Source organism: Tupaia chinensis, unplaced genomic scaffold, assembly GCF_000334495.1.
Source record: "Tupaia chinensis unplaced genomic scaffold, TupChi_1.0 Scaffold147123_1, whole genome shotgun sequence".
Lineage (NCBI taxonomy): Eukaryota > Metazoa > Chordata > Mammalia > Scandentia > Tupaiidae > Tupaia > Tupaia belangeri.
In genome coordinates, this window is record NW_006206975.1 from 1,555,541 (window position 1) to 1,567,287 (window position 11,747).

At 37.4% G+C, this 11,747-nt stretch overlaps 1 pseudogene; it reads left to right on the forward strand.

Annotated features, from left to right (window-relative positions):
* Window positions 1-2,011, forward strand: part of LOC102489519 (DNA polymerase epsilon subunit 3 pseudogene) — a 3,425-nt pseudogene extending 1,414 nt beyond the window's left edge.
* Window positions 2,012-11,747: the final 9,736 nt, after the last annotated feature.

Here is an 11,747-nt window from a genome sequence, read left to right on the forward strand (position 1 = left end):
CAGGCCACAGTGTGATAACGAGAAAATCTCTCAAAAAAAAAAAAAAAAAAAAAACAAAACCCAATGAACAGGATGAACATACTCTAAAATAGCATCTAGCTGAGGCTATATATCTTACTATGGTCATTAAATACACACACACACACACACACACACACACATATATATATACATACAATATATATATTTTTAATTTCAAGAAAAGCAGTTTTAGCTTTAATAAGTCTAAATCTAACAATGTTAAGAAAAATTTGCCTAAGACTTAAAGCAAGGAAAAAGGTTAAGATTCTGTTCAAACAGTAGTTAGATAGAACAGAGCCCAGTTTTATAACGAGTCCCCTGGCCTGTAAGGGACACTGAGGCAGGACCAGTCATTGACCCAGCCCCAGCTCCAGCTCCAGCTCCAGCTTCAGCCAAGCTCTCCCAACCCCGCAGCCCTCCTTTGTCAGAAAGGATAGTCCCCAGCTCTCCAGCAGAGCCCAGTTCCATCTTTAGTCCCCTGGTGAAATCGCACAGGGACTGTATTCTCTTTCTGTATTCTCTTTCATACTCTTTTTTTCTTCATCTTATATTGTCATCCCCTCCTCATCCTCCACCCACCCAGAGGGACTAGACAGGTCTAGAATCACAGTTTTCAAAATCTCTAGTATGAGGCCCCTCTGGGATCCTCCCTTTTACCAAACCACCTTCAAGAAAGGAGAAACTGCTCTTCAGACACCTGAATGGAAGACTCCTCATAGCTAAACACAGAAGAAGAGAGATTTTGGCACACATCAGTCCACAGCAAAAGGGAAGCACTCTTGTTCCCAGTCAAAGAAACATTCTCTAAAAAGCTATCCAAAAGTGAATATATCTATGGCTAGAAGCAGAAGAGCCTCAGTTCTGAATAAACCAGGAAATATGTCTCCATCAAAAGAACATAATAACTCCTTTCTATCTTTCAAAAAAAAAAAAAAAAACAAAAAACAAAACAGAAGAAGTTACCAAAATGTCAGAGAAAGAATTTAGAACATCCATGGTGACAAAACTCTATGAATTGGGACAGAAAAGAGACAACAAATTACACATTAGGAGTATATGAAAGAAGAAATGGGCACTATAAGAAAGAATCAGATGTAACTATTAGAGATGAAGTCTGTAATACAGGAAATCAAACACTTTCTCTAAAGTATTAAAAGTTGATTAGGCCATGCTAAAGATCGAATCTCCAATGTAGAAGATAAAACCTCTGACCTAGAAAAAAATACCAAAAAAAAATAGAGAAAATAACAAAACAAAAACCATGAGGAGAATATATGAGAAATACTGGATTCCATTAAACGTCCAACCATCTGAATAATTGGTATCCCAGAGGGTGAAGAAATTAATAAGGGCGTGGAAAATCTATTCCATGAAATCCTGGAAGAAAATTTCCCAAGTCTAGAGAAGCACTCACACATACAGAACCAAGAAATACAAAGGACCCCAAATATAATCAACTCAAGAAGATCTTCCCCAAGGCACATCTTAATCAGACTGGTCAAGACCACAGATAAAGATGTGACAGAGGATCAGGCCTGCTGCGGCGATAGCAGAGCAGCCAGAGGACCTAAACCTGCCCAATGCCTTCGTCACTAGGATTATCAAGGAGGCACGCCCAGAAGGTGTCAACATCTCCAAGGAGGCCCAGAGCTCCATCTTCCCCACTGCCAGTGTCTTCGTTCTGTATGCCACATCTCGTGCCAACAACTTCGCAATGAAAGGGAAGCACAAGACACTGAATGCCAGTGATGTGCTCTTGGCCATGGAAGAGATGGAGTTCCAGTGGTTTGTTACTCATTGAAAGAAGCTCTGGAAGCATACAGGCAGGAGCAAAAAGGCAACAAGGAAGCTTGAGAACAACAACAACAAAAAAAAGCACAATGACAAGAAATCAGATTCAGAAGAACAAGACAAGAACAGGAATGAGGACAATGAAGAAGACCAGGAAAAGCTGGAAGAAGGACAGAAAGAAGAAGAAGTGGACAACTGAAGAGGCCGGGGAGACCACCACTCCTGGTGAGGTACGACTCTGACCATGGTCCGTGTTTATGTAACACTTTTCTCTGCCAGGCAGAGTGGTTTTAGGCAGAAGTGCCTGAGAAAATAAAAATAAAAATTGACTAGAATTATCAAAACCAAGGCTTCCAGACTCAGCATCTGAAGCAAAATCCTATTTTACTTAATCCCTATAAGAATGTTGACTTTTTGGCATGAGGGATTCTGAACAGCTAATTCAATTAGTCAGTTTGATCTCTCTCCTTACTTATATGTGTGGTTATGTAGTTTTTGATCCTCCATCTGTCTGTTCCTCACTGCTCCTCTCATAAAAGTAATAACTTAAAAAAAAAAAAAGACAAGATACTAAAACTGGCAAGAGTGAAACAAGTGACTTACAAAGGTCATCCCATCAGGCTAACATTGACTTTTCAACGGAAGCAATGCAAGCAAGGAAATAATGGGAAGACATATTGAAAGTGTTAAGAGAGAAACAATTTCAACCAAGACTATTATATCCAGAAAGATTATCCTTCATATGGGAAAAAAGATTAAAATCTTCTCAAACAAAACCTGAAAGAATTTGTCAACACCAGAATCAGCTCTTCAGGAAACTCTGAATAAAATCCTGTTCCAGGAATACTAAAGAATGAATAGCCAGAAATAAGGGCATAAAAGACAAACAAGAAAATGGCTAACTTAAAGGTAGGGACAAGTCCAGAAATATTGATAATAATATTGAATATTAATATATAAATTCTCCAATCAATAGACACAGACTGGCTGAATGGATAAAAACAGAAAACCTCAACCTTTTGCCTACAAGAAATGCATCTCATGGATAAAGACAAACATAGACTAAAAGTGAAGGGCTGAAAAAAGTATTCCATGCAAATGGGAACTAAAAAAGAACTGGAGTAGTGATACTAATTTCTGACAAAATAGGTTTTAAAACAAAACTGCTTGAAGAGACAAAGAAGGGCACCCTTTGTAGTAAAAGGGTTAATCCATCAAGAAGATATAATGATGGGACCAGCAGATAGTGTAATGACTGTGTCACTAAACTCTCATGTAGTCGACTGTGGTTCGAGTCCTGGACCCTGTGACTCATGCCAGGCGTGTGTGCATGTGTGCCCAAGATCCCAAAAGGAAAGTGGGGGAGAAGGGATTTCAGCATGGCCATCCCCCCCTTGGGGGTGATTTCTCGCTTTTTGTCTCTTTGTCTTTCTGGCAAGTGCATGTGCCCTATAGCAAAAACCTCTCAAAAAAATAAAAAAGAAGATATAATGCTTATAAATATCTATGCACCTAACACAGGAGGACTCAAATACATGAAGGAAAGACTGTTAGATCTAAAAGGAGAGAGAGACACACTAATTGTTGGGAACCTCAACACCCCCTGTCTCCTCTGGACAGATGATCTAGACAAAAAGATAAGTAAAGAGATAAAGGATCTAAATGATACCATAAATCAAATGGACTTAACAGACTCTATAGAACTTCCCACCCCAAAGCTACGAGGTACACTTTTATCTCATCCCCTCATAGAACCTTTTCAAAGATGGAGCACATGATAGGGCACAAGGAAAGCCTCTACTTATTCAAAGGCATAGAAACTATATCCAACACATTTTTCTGACCATGATGCAATTAACCTTGATTTTAATTTCAAGAGAAATCCTCAACAATACTCAAATACATGGAAACTAAATAACCTACTCCTGAATGACTTCACAACTACTGAAGAAATAAAGACTGAAATTTAAAAAATTCATGGAAGCCAATGAGGACATGAGTTTCCATAATCTTTGAACACTGCAAAAGCAGGCATAAGATGGACGTTCATAGGAATTAGGGCACATAAGAAGATGGAAATAAGGCAAATGGATTACCTAACATCATGCCTCAGAGAATTAGAAAAGCCACAGAAAAAAAAATCCAAAAAAAAACTCCAGAAGAAAGGAAATAATAAAGATACAAGCAGAAATAAGTGAAATAGGAAATAAACAAACTGTACAGAAAATAAATGAAAGTAAAAGTTGGTTGTTTGAAAGATAGACAAAATTGATACAGCACTAGGGAGACTTAAGAAGAGGAGAGAAAGGAACCAGGTAAATCAAATTTGCAATGAAGCAGGCAATATAACAACAGACATAATATAAATACAAAACATCATGAGAGGATACTATGAACAACTATATGCCAAGAAACAAGAAAATCTGGATGAGATGGACAAATTCCTGGACACATATAATATACCAAGATTGAGCCAGGAGGATATAGAAAGCCTGAATAGGCCCATAACAAGCCAGGAGATTGAATCAATAATAAATAACCTCCCAACAAAGAAAAGCCCTGGTTCTGATGGCTTCATCTCTGACTTCTACAGAACTTTTAAAGAAGAGTTAAACCCCATTCTGCTCAAGTTATTTCTAAAGGTCCAAAAGGGTGAAACTCTTCCAAGTCCATTCTATGAAGCCTCCATCACCCTTATCCTTAAAACAGATAAGGAGAGGACAAGGAAGGAAAACTACAAACCAATATCTCTGATGAATATAGACACAAAAATTCTCAACAAGGTACTAGAAAATTGTATCTAACAAAATATAAAAATATTATACATCATGACCAGGTAGGCTTTATCCCAGGGATGTAAGGTTGGTTAAACATATGTAAAACCATAAATGTAATATGCCATATTAACAGAAAGAGAAAAAACATATGATCATATCAATTGATGCAGAAAAAACATTTGATAAGATACAACATCCCTTCATGATCAAGATTCTCAGCCAAATTGGCAGAGAAGGATCATTTATCAAAAGCTATCTATGAAAAATTTGTAACTAATGTCATCCTGAATGGAGAAAAGCTAAAAGTTTTTCTGCTAAAAACTGGTACATGACAAGGATGCCCACTTTCTCCACTCCTTTTCAATATAGTACATAATATATACACAATCAGAAAAGAGAATAAAATAAAAGCCATTCAAATAGGAAAAGAAGAAGTGAAACTATCTATTTTTGCAGATGACATGACTGTATACATAGAAGACCCAACGATATCCATGAAAAAATTCCTGGAAGTAATACATGAATACAGTAAATTTGCAGGATACAAAATCAACATACAGAAATCTATAGAATTTCTATACATGAACAGCAGGAAGACTGAGATCAAACTAAAAAACGTCATTCCCTTTACCATAGCCACAAAACGTGTAAGATACCTAGGAATAAATCTAACCAAAGATGTTAAAGACCTCCATAAGGAAAACTATGAGAAGCTAAAAAAAGAAATTGAAAATGACACAGACAGTGGAAGGACATCTTATGTTCCTGGATTGGAAGAATTAACATAATCAAAATGGCAATTCTACCGAAATTAATCTACATATTTGACACAATCCCAATCAAAGTACCAGAGACATTCTTCACAGACCTAGAAAAGACAATGGTAGAATTTGTCTGGAATCATAAAAGACCTTGTATTTCCAACCAATCCTACACAAGAAGAGTAGAGTTGGTGGTATCTCACTCCCTAGCCCAAAAATATACTACGAAGCTGTGGTAATCAAAACAGCGTGGTATTGGCACAGAAACAGACAGGTGGACCAATGAAACAGAAAAGAATCCCCAGAAATAAACTCCCAAACATATATCCAATTGATTTTTTTTTTTTTTTGGAGAGATTTTCACTGTAGGGCGTGTGCACTCGCCAGACAGACAGAGAGAGACATAGAGACAGGAAGCGAGAAATCACCCCCCAGGGGGGATGGTCACGCCGCAATCCCTTCTCCTCCATTCTCCTCTCGGGATCTTGGGCACGCACGCACACGCGCCCGGCGTGAGTTTTAAGCCGCCGGGTCTGGGACGCGAACCGCGGTCGACTACGTGGGAGTCCAGCGACATAGCCATTACGCTAACTGCTGGTTCCCAATCCAATTGATTTTTGACAAAAGGTACTAGTCAATCCAGTGGGAAAAGGAAAACCTCTTTAGTAAATGGTGCTGGAAAAACTGGGTATCCACCTGCAAAAAGATGAATCGGAACCCCTACCTCTCACCATTGACAAAAATCAACTCAAAGTGGATCAAAGGTTAAGCCTAAGACCTAAAACTATAAAACTGCTACTAGAAAACACTGAGGAAACCCTGGGAGACATTGAGGTAGGCAAAGACTTCTTAAATAAGACCCCCAAGGCACAGTTTATATTCCCAAAAATAGACAAGTGGAATTACATTAGATTAAGAAGTTTCTGCATGGCAAAAGACACAGTAGTTAGTGTGAATCAACATGCCTCAGAATGGGAAAATATTTTTGTCAAGTATGCTTCAGGTAAAGGACTGATAAGCAGAATACATAGGGAACTCAAGCAGCTATCTCCAAAAAAGATGATCAACCCTATTAGAAAATGTGAGAATCAGTTGGAAAAAGACCCCATTCTCTAAGGAAGACATACCAATAGCCAAAAGGCGTATTAAAAAATCCTCAACATCCCTCATTGTAAGGGAGATGCAGGTGAAAACTACAATGAGATACCATCTAACCCTACTCAGATGACAAAGATTAAAAAAAAAAAAGACAGATGAGTAGTGGTGGGTTTGAGTGTGAGTGGAACTCTCCTACACTGCTGATGGGAATGTAAATTGGTCCAGCCACTGTGGAGAACAATTTGGAGATTCCTCAAAGATCTACAAATAGAACTACCATACGATCCAGCAATTCCACTCCTTGGGATCCACTCAAAGGACAGAAGAATTTTTAATCAGAAAAGTGCTTGCACATAGATGTTTATTGTGGCATTATTCACAATTGCTAAGACATGGAACCAATCTAAATGCCCACGAACAGAAGAATGGATTGAAAAAGTATGGCACATGTACTCTATGGAATACTACTCAGCCATAAAACACAAGACCCTGTTTTTTTTTTACAAAAAGTGGATGAATATGGAAGATTTACTGCTGAGTGAAGCAAGCCAGGCCATGAAGGAGAGACATTGTGTCTCCACTTAATATATACCAAGTGTCTGCACTCTATGGCTGAAACTGAATGACTAAAGGATATAGAAACATAGCAAATGGTTGTGAATACCAGATACAGTGTTAGAAGAATGTGGGTTTAAGAGTAGAATATGAGGAAGTACATTAAAGAGAAAAATAGAGAGGTAAGTTATTTATGGGACATAGAATGGGTTATCATCTGTTGAAGATAATTTTATAGCATTGTTAACTGGACTGGTGAGAAATGTACACATGTTGGAATATTTACTTTGCAAGTTAAGTAACATGTGATTGAATGTACAAAAGAAATTGAAATTTAAAAAAGAAAAATACAAAATGAATCTTCCCAGAAAAAATAAAAAAAGAAGTCAGATATTAAAAACTCAAAAAAACAGATATGGACAAAAGGAAAATCTGGTAATGAGTGGACTGTAATTTTCTTCTGAAACATTTTTTCTTTCTCCATTCCCCCTTTTACAAAAGAGGCTTAAAATAACTTATTTGCAAAACATAAATTTAGTCTCAAATTTTCTGTTATTTGCACAAATTCCCATAAAAATACTGATTTATTTAGTTGGATTTGCCGTAACCTTTTATAAGGAACTACTGAGATTTATGCCTAATGTCATACTTGTGTTCATGGATATGTATACATCAGCTGCACTTGCTATTGAAAATATTTAGATTAATTAAGATCTTTAGTGAATCAATATAATGTGTGTGGGGGGGAAGGCATAGAAAGCAACCATGGATACCAGAGACAGTGTGGGAGGAGGGTGGAGATGGCATAGGGTGAGAGATAAGGAATCAAGGATGGCAAAAAAAGCAAAATGTACAGGAAACAAGAAATGGAAAATTATTTGTTGATGATAACACGTGTGTTGATGTACTTGATTGAGCCAATATACAGTGTATTCTGGATGGGAAATCTCATTTTGTATGCTGTAATGATGTACAGTGAATGAATGTAAATAATTTAAATTTAAAAAAATATATATATACATATACACATATATATATGTATATATATGTATATGTATATATATATACACATACATATATATATGTATATGTATGTGTTTAAAAAAATATATATATATACACACACATATACTTGAAATTGCACCAAAAAGAACTTTGTATTGGGCTGCAATGAAATTAAAGATAAGACAAAAAAAAAAAAAAAAAAAAAAAAACAAATCTACTACGCCAAGTCAGGGACTCATCATCTGCCTGTGACTTTAAGTAAGCATATTTGAAAGTTTTAGGGGTCTGTCAGAAAATGACATTCTTTACTTATCTGCCAGGCACAATTGTTTATGGTACCAGGCAATCTTTACAAGAGCTTTTGTTGGCTTTCTTGAGATATACCTTAGTTCCTTAGCTTTCTGGTCATATCTTCAGAAATGACATTCCACTTGAAGGACTGCCAATAATCAGTATTTCAAATTTCTGGTGCAAGGCAACAGATATTGGCCTTATGCAAATCATGGTTCTGCCACAAAATAAGAATACCCACAAATATTTTTAAATTCCAGAAGGGTCAGGAAGTGAGAAATGTTTATGTTTCAATTTCCAAAAAATTTAGCAAATTGCTGAACCTGTCAATAGCTCAAAAGAAGACAAAACCTTTAAATCTGAAAAATAAAGCAAAGGAGAAAATCAGTAATGTTTTAGTTCAAAATCATAAAATTTTATTTCTCCTGTACAGTCTCATGTAATTAACCTCCCTTCTGTTGAATTTGCAGAGTTACTGTGGTCTGATCTTTTCAATTAAGTTCTGGAAGTTAACATTCAATGTTATTATTTTTTTTATTTTTTAAAAATTTTTTGAGAGGTTTTTCACTATAGGGCGCGTGCGCTCGCCAGACAGAGAGACAGGAGAGAGAAAGCAAGAAATCACCCCCCGGGGGGATGGCCATGCTGCAATCCCTTCTCCTCCATTCTCCTCTTGGGATCTTAGGCATGCACGCACATGCACCCGGCATGAGTTTTAAGCCACTGGGTCCGGGACGTGAACCACGGTCGACTACATGGGAGTCCAGCGACATAGCCATTACTCTAACTGCTGGTCCCAACATTCAATGTTATTATTGATCTTTCCAGATTCGTCCCTACCATTAAGTTGGCCATTTTCTTGGTAGTTTTTTCTTCTCTTATTTAGCTGTTTTTAGCTTTCCTGGTATAACACTCTGTCTTTAGCTTTCCTGGCATAACATTCCCTTCAGAACTTCCTAAAGAGCTGGTCTAGTGTTGATAAATTCTTTCAGGCTTTGTTTATCTGAGAATGCTTCTATCTTTTCTTCCCATTTGAAGAATAATCTTGTCAGTTGTAGTATATTTGGTTGAAATTGTTTTTCACTTAACACTTTGAATATATTTTCCCATTATTTTCTTGCTTGCATTGTTCCTGTGTTAGCCTGATGGGATAACCTTTGTATGTATTTGACGTTTCTCTCTTGCCAATTTTAATATCTTGTCTTTGTCTTGTCTTGTCTTTGTGTTTTTGGTCAATCTGGTTATGATGTGCCTTGGAGAAGATCTTCTTGGGTTGATTCTATTTAGGGTCCTTTGTATTTCTTGGGTCTGGATATTTGAATGCCTCGCTAGGTTTGGAAAGTTTTCTTCCAAGATTTCATGGAATAGATTATCAATACCCTTATTAGTTTCTTCACCTTCTGGGATACAGTTTATCTTGATGGTTGAGTGTTTAATGGTATTTAGTGTTTCTCGTATATTATTCTTATTTTTTTTGTTATTTTCTTAGTCTTTTTGGTGATTTTTTTTTCTAGATCAGAGGTTTTATCTTCTACATCTGAGATTTGACCTTCTGCATGACCTAATCTGCTTTTAATGCTTTCAAGAGAGGTTTTGATTTCCTGTATTACAGCCTTCATTTTTTTTTTTTTTGTTTTTTTGCTATAGGGCACGTGTGCTCGCCAGACAGACAGAGAGAGACATAGACACAGAAAGTGAGAAATCACCCCCCAGGGGTATGGTCATGCCGCAATCCTTTCTCCTCCATTCTCCTCTCGGGATCTTGGGCATGCACGCACACGCGCCCGGCGTGAGTTTTAAGCCACCGGGTCTGGGACGCGAACTGTGGTCGACTACGTGGGAGTCCAGCGACATAGCCATTATGCTAACTGCTGGTTCCCCAGCCTTCATTTTTAACATCATCTCCAATTGATTCTTTATTATGTTGTATATTTTTTCTTTCAGATCATGGAAGAACTTCCTCACCACTCAGAACTCACTGGCCCTTTTCTCTTGCATCTTCTGGAATTCATTGTCTCTCTTCTCTTGCATCACTGTTACTTTAATCACTATGAATATTCAGAAATCTTTATCTGACATATCCATGAGTCCCCTTGAATTGTCTGTGGACAGTGAGAGGTTGTTCTTTTCCCTTGAGGGAGAGATATTTTATCGATTTCTCATATTTCTTGTGCTTCTGCAGTGGTTTCTGGTCATGTGCTGGATTATATGTTTCTGCCTAATTTCTTAGAGTTAAATCTGAGCATTCAGAGGCATGTGAAAAGGTGATCTGCATTCTCTCTTCAGTTCCATTTCCCTGAAACTCACCAAGAAACCTGCATTTTTGTCATTGGATATTACAAAGGCCTCCCAGTTTCTAGAGAACAGGTTCACCTTGGTTGAGCTGTAGTGTTTCAATTGAGGGTTCAGAAGTGTGTGGGAGATGATCCATGCTCTCTGTCTGAAGCTCTGTCCTGCTTGTAGCTCACTCTGCAATCTCTCTTCTCTGACTTTTAGTAATTTGTTGGTCTATTCACATTTGGCTAGCTTGTTGGAGAAGGTTTCTGCATCTGTAAGTTTGTGCACTTCCCTTTAGTGTGAGGTACTTCTGTGCCAATTTGTCTCCTCTATTTTCTAGCTATGGGCCAGAGAGTTTAGTTGGAAGAGGGGAGTTGTAACTCAGGGCTGCTCAACCCTCACATTGGTTCCAGATATGAACAGAGCATCTCAGATTTAGATGTCTTCCTGCAATGCCCTTGTTCTCTCTAACTATGGGCCAGTGAGGCTAGTAGAGATAAAGAGGCTGCAAGTTGGGGCTGCTCAGTTCTCACATTGGTCCCCTGTGGCAATTTCTTAAGACAGCAATGAAGTTGCTGCATTGATTGATTCTTCCTTTGATGAAAGATTTCTCCATAGCATTTGATGCTGTTTGATTGCATTTTATCCAGATGAAAACTTCTTTCAAATTGGAGTCAATATTCCTAAACCCTTTTTCTGATTTTTCAACTATATTTATGCAATATTGTAAATTCTTTATTGTTATTTCAACAATATTCCAGCATCTTTACTAGGAGTATATTCCATCTAAAGAAAACACTTTCCTTGCTCATCCATAAAAAGCAACTCCTCATCCATGAAAGTTTTATTATGAAATCACAACAATTCAGTCACAGTTCCACTTCTAATTCTAGTTCTCTTTCTATTTCCACTACCCCTGCAGTTGCCTCTCTGAAAAAACTGCTATGGATAATCTGAGCTTCAGCAGTTGAATTTTTTTTTCTTTTTCTTTTTCTTTTCTTTTTTTTTTTTTTTTTTTTTGCTGGTGGAGAGCCTTTCTTCAGTATTAATGACTGCTGGTCTGATCAAGATGGTAGTTGCCAAAATCTTGAACTCCTCAAAGTCATCCATGAAGGCTGGAATCAACCGCTTCCAAATTCCTGTTAATGTTTCTATTTTGTCCTCTTCCCAT